Source organism: Castor canadensis, chromosome 15, assembly GCF_047511655.1.
Source record: "Castor canadensis chromosome 15, mCasCan1.hap1v2, whole genome shotgun sequence".
In the NCBI taxonomy this organism is placed as follows: domain Eukaryota; kingdom Metazoa; phylum Chordata; class Mammalia; order Rodentia; family Castoridae; genus Castor; species Castor canadensis.
In genome coordinates this window covers 56,982,201-56,993,075 of record NC_133400.1, presented here as the reverse complement: position 1 = coordinate 56,993,075, position 10,875 = coordinate 56,982,201, and the positions used below count along the sequence as shown (strand labels likewise).

The 10,875-nt window shown below is 39.7% G+C and overlaps 1 pseudogene; it reads left to right on the top strand.

The window, feature by feature from the left end:
- The first annotated feature begins 1,285 nt into the window (after positions 1–1,285).
- Positions 1,286–7,973, top strand: LOC141417280 (uncharacterized protein C2orf78-like; annotated as a pseudogene).
- Positions 7,974–10,875: the final 2,902 nt, after the last annotated feature.

Sequence of the window (10,875 nt, the reverse complement as noted above, 5' to 3'; positions counted from 1 at the left end):
TTAATTTCTAGACTATCTAGTTACATTAAAATATTGAACCATCTGTTCTTTTTATACAAAATGAGGCCAAGTTGTGCTGAACTGTTTCTCACCAAAACCAAAAGATTTACCTGAATCTCTTTTTCTCCTTGTGTTGACTTTCACTATGCTCCACTAATGCTTCCTTTTTTTCTCTAACTATTCATCTCTCCATTTTGCCTGACCATGCACCCAAGCATGGCAGACAGAAAATGCAAGAGACCCAAGATTCTATAATGACTGTTTCAAGGAGGAAGAAACTACCATAATTGCTACAATGATTTTATTTGTTAAAGAAGAGAGAAAGTAACTTAATGCTTCTCAAAGATGAAGGAGCCAGATGGTGGGATTTCTACATGGCCCAAGTAGCCAGGGGCTCAAATGGTAGGCAAAAGAATTGGGACCAATGTCTAGATGAGGTAAAGTTTGCCATCAGCTGGATCTTGAATCTCTTTGATGTTTGCTTCTAATGTACAGAGTCCATTTCTCTAAGTGTTGTAGTTCTGAAAAGAGCATCCCTGCTTCTGAAACTTCACAGGGAGTATCATCCACACTAGTAAGACTGCAAAATTCGGGCTTGCCCAAGAAACAATTCTATAATAAAGTGGGAGAAAAGGAGAGAAGAAGAAGTGCGAGTCCAACCTAGCCCAGGTCCAGTCCAGGCCAAGACAGGAGAAACTAAAAGAGAATAACCTTGTAACATATCATTCCTACAGGGAGCACTCAATGAACTTCACTTACTCTTCAACCAAGTTACAAAAAGAACTCTTTAATATTTTCCATCTCTAATTTCACTAGTCAGAGAAATTGAAATAGTCTCAGAAATGTTATAACTCCTAAACCTTCCTCTCCAAGGATTTCCTTCCTCTCCAAGGATATTAACTGTATATGTAGTATATAGTTATGTTATAATACCTATTGGAATGTGAAATATACAAATTATGGATATCTTTATTAATTAACATGTATAAAAAACATTGAAATGATGTCTCTAACAGGGGAAAGAGGGTCTATCATGTCTCTTTCAGGATTTTACCTCCTATGTGTCAGCCATTTAGATGCTGCTATAGCTCTCCTGTTAATCTCTCAAACCAATCCCATTTTACAGTTGGAAATCTGATCTTGCTATTGGCTACTTCATAAACTGCCTATTTTACGACATCATTCTCCCACTAGACCTACTGCTACCTGGTAGATTCTTGGGGTTTCCATGGACTTGTCTGTAAACAGATTTGGATCAGTGACCAATGTCCTTCATACTAGACACATGAGCTGTTTGTCTTAAGCTACCCAGATATCTTCCAGTATCATCTCCTAATCTCTTATAACTGCACTTGATGTTAACTCTTCTCTGACAATGTCAGGTAAGGAAAGAAACTTAAAAAGAAACTTTTTTATATTTAATAAAAAATTAGATTTTCTCCACAACCCTAAAGTTAGTAGTAGAATGAAAACATCTTAAAATAATGGGGGAATGTATCAAACTAGAAATATGGAGACATAACTTCAGTTTTGGCTTTGACATTTACTAGGTATATGACTTTGGACAGACTGTTTACTCTATCACAAAAATGACTCATCATCTGCTTCAGAGGATAAAGGACTGCCAATGTTCTGTTCCTTGTCTCTTGTAATGTTAAATCTTAAAGGACATGCAAATGGTGAAATCAGAGTCTTCTTGAGAGTGTTAGTTTCTACAGAAGCAGAGAAGAACCTAGTCGGTATAAAAAATAGCACTGTATTCTGAGATGTTTCATTGAAAACAGTCTTCCCTAAACTAATGTTTTCATAGTAGTATTTGAAATTTAATGCTGATCAGAAAGTAACATTCATGTCTTGGAGTTTTCTGTTTAAACTAGGCGAAAATGGAAAGAGGGAGACAAGAGGGAGAAGACTGGATTGTTAGAAGGGAAGATTTTCTAGAGAAAGAAAGTTTGGGATTGTTCACATTAAGCATAGATTGACAGGAACTGGAGACAGTGAAGAAAATATAAAAATGAGAGAAGAGAAAACATAAGAATGAAGAAATGGGGAGCAGGGAGGTATCATCAAGAAAGAAGACATGGTTAGATCAAAAAGAATTAACCTAGAAGGTAACACACACACACAGGAAATCAATGTGAGTCAATGTCCTGTATAGCTATCCTTATCTCAACCAGCAAAAACCCTTGTTCCTTCCTATTATTGCTTATACTCTCTCTACAACAAAATTAGAAATAAGGGCAAAATAGTTTCTGCTGGGTATTGAGGTGGTGGGGGGGAGAGGGAGGGGGCGGAGTGGGTGGTAAGGGAGGGGGTGGGGGCAGGGGGGAGAAATGACCCAAGCCTTGTATGCACATATGAATAATAAAAGAAAAAAAAAAAGAAAGAAGACATGGTTTGGGAAAGAATGTTAAGGAGAAACTATGATTTTTAAATTAACACACAAAAAGCAATTAGTGAAATCCATTCAGAGCAAAGCAAATGAAATCGATTTCAGCCAATACTTGTATTAATGGACTGGGAAGGTAATTAAGTGAAGAATAGGGTAACACTAATAACAGCAGTTTATCAGAGAAGTCACCTTTGTATTTTTTCTATTGACTCTGGACCCAGATGACTTGACAACTTTGAGTATGAACATTTTTAGAAATATATCTTAGAAATGGTTCTTCCTATAAATGTGCTAAGAAAAAGGATTATAGAGAAGGGTGATATAATAGAATTTTCAAATTAAAAATCAAAAAATCTCTCTGATTTTTAAAATACATGGATTTTAAAAAATCATGTATTGTTTATCTTGAGGGTAGACAATAACCCTTTAAATTTGCTACCTGGTCTGTGTTGTAAGAGAACTCTATGAAATGGCATATGACCTTCACAAACAAGGTGAGACATGAAATTAAAATTGGTAATAACATACTTCTACTTTCCTCCCTCCCTTCTTGACTCCCTCCTTCCCACCCTCCCTCCATACCTCCCTCCCTCCCTTCCTTCTTTTCTTCCTTTGTCTCTTTCTTTCTAGGCAGGGCTAGGGATTGAATTTAGGACTTCATGCTTGCTAACCAGGCAATATATTTGCTTCAGCCACATCACCAGCCTTTTAGCTATTTATTTATTTGTTATTTATTTATTTATTTATTTATTTATTTATTGTTGTACTGGAGTTTGAACTCAGGGCCTACACCTTGAGCCACTCCACTAGCCCTTTTTTGTCATGGGTTTTTTCAAGAAAGGGTCTCTTGAACTATTTGCCCATGCTGGCTTCTAATCACAATCCTCTTGATCTCTACTTCCTGAGTAGCTAGGATTACAGGTGTAATCTTTTGCAGCACTACTTATTTTTGAGACAGGGTCTTACTTTTTGCCTATTCTGGCCTGGGCTGTGATCCTCCTATTTTATGCTTCCCACCACAGCTGGGATGATAAGCATATGCAACCACACCCAGCAATTGGTTGAGATGGGGTCTAGTTAACTTTTATAGCCTTGGCTGGCCTTGAATCACAATTTTTCCAATGTCACCCTCCCAAGTAAATAGGATTACATTCTCAGGTCACTGCCCAGCTAGTGATGCTAGAAGAAGAACAAAAAGCATATAAATTCTATTTCTCCCAGTTTCTGGTACTGACACCAGGGAGATTTTTTTTGGCAGTACTGGAATTTGAACTCAGCACCTCACACTTGCTAGGCAGGTGCTCTACCACGTGGGCCACTCCACCAGCCATTTTTTGTGTTAGATATTTTGGAGATAGGGTCTTATGAACTATTTTATGAGAAGCTGGCTTTGAACTGCCATCCTCCTGATTTCTGTTTTTGGAGTAGCTAAGATTACAAGTGTGAGCCACCGGTGTCCAGTACCAAGGAGATCGTGATGGCCGAACTTGAACAAGCCAATCTTACCTCTCTGACCCTCAACTTCTTCACTAGTAAAATGATAACGTTAGAAGTTCTCTAAGGATATCCTAGGTCTAACATGCTTCCATTCTAGGACAAAGCTATGAGTTTATACTAGTTCAGATTCAAGGGAAAGAGAGTATAAAGAAGGCTGCTTCTATCCCAGGGAACAATATAGGAACCAGACCATTTTGGTGTTCTGTGTCCAAGTTGAGAGAAAAGGCTGTGCATCAGATGAGTTCCAAACAGCTTCATCAGTTGCAGCTATCCTAAAAGGTTTGAAACTTGGTACCTCAGTGAGCATTGGTATTAGAGGATTCCTGATTACAACAACCTTGAGATAATACTGTTCCCCAAATAAAGTGAAGGTATGTTAATATCACCAATTTTCATCACCTTCTTTCATCCTAGAGAATTTCCAAAACCCATCTATACTTGGAACTACAAATTCTCTCCAGCTTTCACTTCCTGTGGTGAGCAATGACACTTCCCTAACAGGAAGCAACTGCAACTTCTCCAGTCTCTGGTCCACCTGTCACATCAGCATGGCTACTGCCATCAGCCTCTGACACCTCTTTCCAGCCACTCATGAATAATGCCTACCTATACCAAGATTCTAGCACAACCATGTTGTCTGAAGTTACTGACCAGAGCCAGACCTCTAGTTCAGCTGCCCCCTATCCAGGTATTTTTGAGTGGGATGTCACAGGAAGCACTAAAAAGAAGTTACCTTCAGTTGAGGACTTTACTGTGACACTCATTGACCAGGACACAGAAATTTCTTCTATGACTGTGACAACTCATTATGACAAAACTCTAGATGCAAATACGGTGGTCCCCCTGAATCCATCATTGTCTGTCAACTTTGTTCAAGGGACACCATCTCAGACTCCAAATCAAGGACATAGCCTGTCACTTCCCTACCAGGAAGGAAGCCAGGTCTTTTACTATAATCAAAACACATTGGAACCTGTGTTATCTGGAGAACTTGGCCCCTGCTTGCAATCCTATGACTCTGTTTCATACACAGGGAGTAGGGCCTCTGCCCCACAACCAGAAATAGTGATGGTGTTAAAGGAGGTTCAGCCTACAAACATCCTGACACCAATTTCCACCTCTGGAATCTACTACTCTGTGGCTTGTCATCCCAACACAGAAATGAGTTTTCAAGGTGAGTAAAAACATCAAAAATGGGAAAGGAATAAAATTAGCATTCAAAAGTACAGTCAAATCTGTAGCTGAGTAGTGTTTAGTCCACACATAAGTAGAGTTTAAGTTCTCAGATTTCAACCACTGTTCTCACTCAGCACTCTTCATTTTAATATTTCATATAAGGTAGAGGGCTGGGGTCGTGGCTCAAGTGATAAGGTGCCTGTCTAGAAAGTGTGGGGCTCTGAGTTCAAATCTCAGTATTGCCAAAACCAAACAAACAAATAAAAGTTGAGTTGCAGAACACTGTACTGACCATCCATGCTACATTTAAGAGTTCCCCAGAAACACCATGAGGCCTCACCTTTCACTGCCCTGGCCAAACCCTCACATAGTAATTAATTCCCTTCCCTGATCTATTGCTTTAGTGTATTTGGAAAACAATTCAAAATATTACATCGTAGTAAGTTTAATTTTATTTAATTTCCGTATGTTCAGAGATTCTGTCCAAAGTGCTTGGACACAAAATATGTCCTTTTTAAGGTATTTCATGAGAAAGAACTCTACTTTCTCTATAGCTTATGCTTTAACATATCCTTATACTCACAAAGAAGGCAGAAAATTGAGAGTATTCTCTATGAGAATGCTAGTCTTTATAAAACTTTTAAAAAAATTTTTATGGTGCTTGCGATTGAAGCCAAGGTCAAGAGCAGAGTGGACAAGAATTCTACTACCAAGCTACAGTCCAAGCAAAAACATTTCACATTTTAAAAATCACTTTCACTTTTATTTGACTTACAACTTTCCTATGAAATACAAAAAAAATTTCATCAAAGGACCAGCAGTAGCAACTGTAGCAGTCACTACCTACCTCCTAACACAGGGTACTTTCCATGTTCCTTAAAAATAACCAATAAAAATGCCTTGCCAACTGTTGGCAGGGGCTTGGTTTCTGTGTTAGTGTGCAGACAGGAACATCTCACTTACCAGGAACTGACTACTTCCTTGATTTCTTTTTAGTGATGGAAACTTCCATGGAGATGGAGACTTCCCAAGGTTTGCAACCTCCAAGCAAGACATTTTGTCTTTCACAAACTCCAGAATTCCTCACATCCTGCAGCAGCATAAATGCTCAGATACTTGAGAATGACCCACCTCTTGATCCTGGAAACACTACAATAGCTCCAGTCCGAAGTTCTACCAATATCTTGGCTTTGCCACCAGCTCCAAATCAGGGACAAACAGAAAATGGGAATTTGTGTGAAATTAAAACCAATCTTTCAAAGCCTCTGGATGCCTACCAGATCCCAGTAGAAAGTCAAGATCCTCTGTTATTCCCTTTAGAAATCCCTGACACTCACCAGCTTCTGACCTGCATCAATCCTTTGGGGCAAGAGGGAAGCCTGATTCTGAAAATGTTAATTTAGTAAAGAATACCCTAAGTCTTGACGGCCAAGGGACACTTGAAAATGGGATCATGTTTAGCAATGGTTTTGCAGATATTGCTGCACTGGTGGAAGATAATCACCTTCCATCCATTTTCCACTCTTTAACAGATCTTGACCAATCCAAAGTTCCCACAGCCATCAAAGCCAAAGACATGAGAGTTATTGAGGTGAATCAGGTGCAGAAAAAGTCATGTGTCAGAAAGGGTCCCACTGACCAAATCAGAAAGAAGAAAGATAAAGCCTCTGAGCCTATTGATGGAGCTCCTAAGGCCAAACTTCAGCTCCAGAACCCACAGTGCCTGCTGGAGGGAGAAGTGGTTGTGTGCAGTGCTGCATCCAGTGACAGGCCTCTTGTGAACACAACCAAGCATTCTACTAGCAAACCTCTGAAAGCTGCATCCAGCAGGACCAGCAAAGCTAAAGGCTACAGGCAGGAAAAGATCGAAATGTCCAGAGAAAACAACAAGATTGCTGAAGAAAATAAGCAGACAGGGAACAAGGTGAAGTCAGAGGAGAAAACAATTCCCAAGATGAAGTGGAAGAGAAATCAACCTGAGCTTAGCCAGGAGACCTTTAAAAAGCCTCGAACCTACCTAGGCATGCACATGTTGCAGTCAGTGCAGGTTTTTCATGCACTGGGGAAGAAGAATGATAAGAAAATTGGATCATCTTCCTGTCAGCCCCTGGGAAATTCAAGCACCAGCAAAGGCTCCCAGTTTTCTCCAGTTATTAAATCACAGCTGGATACTCCACATGAGGGGAAATGTCCTAAGAAAACTCAAGCCAAAGCCCAGAAACAAGATAACAGTGCTGCCAATGAATATCCATCTCCATCCCAGTATGAGCTGCCCCTACCTGGGAAGGTCAAGTTGGTACCTTTACCATTTCCAACTCTGGACAAGCCTCAACCTCAACCTGTTCCTCAGAGGCCACAGTCTCTTAGCTCACATAAGTCCACTGCATCTTATCCTGTTAGGCCTCATGCTAACTCAGCTCAATCTATGGCAGTCAATGCATCTCAACCAGCTAGTGCCAATACATCTTTGATGGGGCCTGCCAAACCAGCTTGGCCAATTTCAATCAATGCAACCTTACCGGCTTTGACCAAGCATCCCAGACCTTGTGTATCTCAGTCTGGTGCTGCTGGTCCTGCACTCTACAAAACATCATCTTGCACTTCTTTCCTGCGGGACCCTGTTTCCACTACTATGACCAAGTTCCAGCTACCACCTAAGCTTCAAACCCAATTTCTACTCCAAGATTTCAGCTTTCAACCAATACCATGGAGGAAGCCCAATGTTCCTGAGCCAGTAATGTCAAGCCCCATCACAAAAGAGCAGCAGCCAGAACGTGAGGCCATGAAAAGGAAGGCTCAGCAAGAGCATGAGCATGCAGCCAAATACACTTCTTTGGGAAAAGTGCAGTTTTTCATTGAGAGGGAAAAAGAAATGGAAATTTCTCAATACTATGGCTATGTGATGTAAGAGTTGCTAAGATTGTTGGTATCACTTCAGGTATCAAATGGTTTTCACATCTATTTCTAGACATAGATGTGAAAACATACAGTTAAGTATATAAAATTATATAAATAAAATATAAAGATTTCTCTATTCTTATGTGTTTTAAAAACTTAAAAATATGAAATACAATTAATAGAAGAGCAATAAAGAGGTCTTTGGAGTTTTGAGATGTTGTTACCTGTGGTTTTCTTTGGTAGAGCTGGGGACTAAAGTCTACCTTAGAAAGAGGAACTGAAATTTGGGAAGGAACAGGGGGAGAAAAGGATAAGAAGTGAGGAAAGAGAAGGAATATGGTCCAGGACTAGAAGCGTCTGAAGAGGAGAGATTATATGGGCTTATAAGAAGAACCAGGAATTGGGTAAAATGACAAATTTGAGGCTAGAGTTAAAAGAATAAAATTTCTAAAAAGTTGAAAATGACAGAAGATGAGTCTAAGTTGTCCAGAAGAAATGGCAAAAAAAATAAATCTCTCATGGAGAATGGCCTAATGCCTCATGACACACCAGGTAATCATTTTAGAAAGTAAGATTCAGGACACAATTACAACAGGTTTAGGTTATCTGAGATTAAAGATGAGATCTGTAAATATAAAATATGGGAGAATCCAGCACAGGTGTGGCAAGGGCTCAGTCATTTTGTTGGCAGCTGATAACTTGGGGCCTAGCAAAGTGAGTTGCAGCAACTTGAGGCCCATCCTGAGGATGGCCTGCAAGATAAATCACCATTTTCTCTACACTCATGAACAGGGTTAGCAAAATTCACTACTTAGATTAATTTCCAAACACCCAAGGCCAGTATCACTGTTCCACTTTACCAGTGAGGTTCAACAATGGGCTGGGATCACCTTGACTTGAGGCCTGAATTTCTAAAGACCTCAGTGTTTGCAAGTGCCCATTAGGGATCCAACCTGGATTTCAGAACACGGCATCTGGAGGTCATGGTTAGACGAGGTAAAACCTCTGAAGGGAACTAAATCCTGAATGCAAGGGCCAGATCATCTTTGCCTGCCCCTGGCAAATGCTGCATTCTCCAACCATTGTCATCAACTGAAGAGCATGACAAAAATGGGCATTTGAACTCCATACCACCCTGGGAGACAACCAGTCATATATGCACATTGAGTCACTTCCCAAGGAGAGGGAGCTGGAGCCCAACTGTAAGAAGTACCTTGAGGCACAGCGGAAGTGAGAGCAGGTGGTGGACACTTCAGGAGTATGGAAAGGGAAGGCAGTAGGGAAGAGACATGGAGCAGCATGTCTCAGCATGGGAAAACAAGTAATTTGCATTGTAAAAATTTTTTGTTGAGACATAATTCACCTAACATTAAATTCATCATTTTAAAGGGTACAATTCAGTGGCATTTCCTAAGACTTCCTAAGATTGTGCAACAATCACCACTATGTAATCCATAATATTTTCATTATCCCCAAAAGAAACACTTCTGATCTTTCAAAATTATGCCCTTTCTCTCCTTTCTCTTACCCCAGACAACTCCTAATCTCTGTAGCTTTTGACCATTTCATATAAATAAAATATGACATATGATCTTTTTAAAAAAAATTTCAAATTATTCATATGTACATAAAATGCTTGGGTCATTTCTCCCCCCTACCCCCACTCCCTCCCTTATCACCCACTCCACCCCCTCCCCCTTCCCACCACCCCCTCAATACCTGGCAGAAACCATTTTGCCCTTATTTCTAATTTTGTTGAAGAGAGAGTATAAACAATAATAGGAAGGAACAAGGGTTTTTGCTAGTTGAGATAAGGATAGCTATACAGGGAGTTGACTCACATTGATTTCCTATGTTACCTTCTAGGTAAATTCTTCTTGATCTAACCTTTTCTCTAGTTCCTGGTCCCCTTCTCCTATTGGCCTCAGTTGCTTTTAAGGTATATGCTTTAATTTCTCTGGGTTGAAGGCAACAAATGCTAGCTAATATTTTAGATGTCTTACCTATCCTCACCCCTCCCTTGTGTGCTCTCGCTTTATCATGTGATCAAAGTCCAATCGCCTTGTTGTGTTTGCCCTTGATCCAATGTCTGCATATGAGGGAGAATATACGATTTTTGGTCGTTTGGGCCAGGCTAACCTCACTCAGAATGATGTTCTCCAATTCTATCCATTTACCAGAGAATGATAACATTTCGTACTTCTTCATGGCTGCATAAAATTCCATTGTGTATAGATATCACATTTTCTTAATCCATTCGTCAGTGGTGGGGCATCTTGGCTGTTTCCATAACTTGGCTATTGTGAATAGTGCTGCAATAAACAAGGGTGTGCAGGTGCCTCTGGAGTAACCTGTGTCTTTTTTTATATCTGTCTTCTTTCACAAAGACAGTTTTCAAGGTTCCTCCATTCCTTCTTATGACTGCTTATTGCACATTTGTAATAAAAACCTATCAGTTTTTGGAGATTAGTTTTATTTCCCCTAGTAATTTACATATGAGGGTTTATTCTGTGCCAAGTGGCACTTGGCTACATTATGTACCCCATTAATTGTAGAAGAGCTGTACTGCCTAAACCATTCAGATCCCATGAAGGAACCCTATACTTATAGTCACCCTACAGTATGCACAGGGGATTGTTTCTGGGAACTCTCATAGATATCAAAATCTGAGGATGCTCAAGTCATTAATATAAAATGACTTGAAGTGGAATACATATTCTTGTTCACTTTGAATCATCTCTGGATTACTTATTGTAGCAAATATACTACAAATGCTATGTAAATAGTTTTATCATATATTGATGAGGAGCAAATGATAAAAAAATCTGTACATGTTTAGTTCAGACAAAATTTTTACTCAGAATAGTTTTGATCCAGCTCAGTGGAATCCACAGATGCAGAACCCATGAATG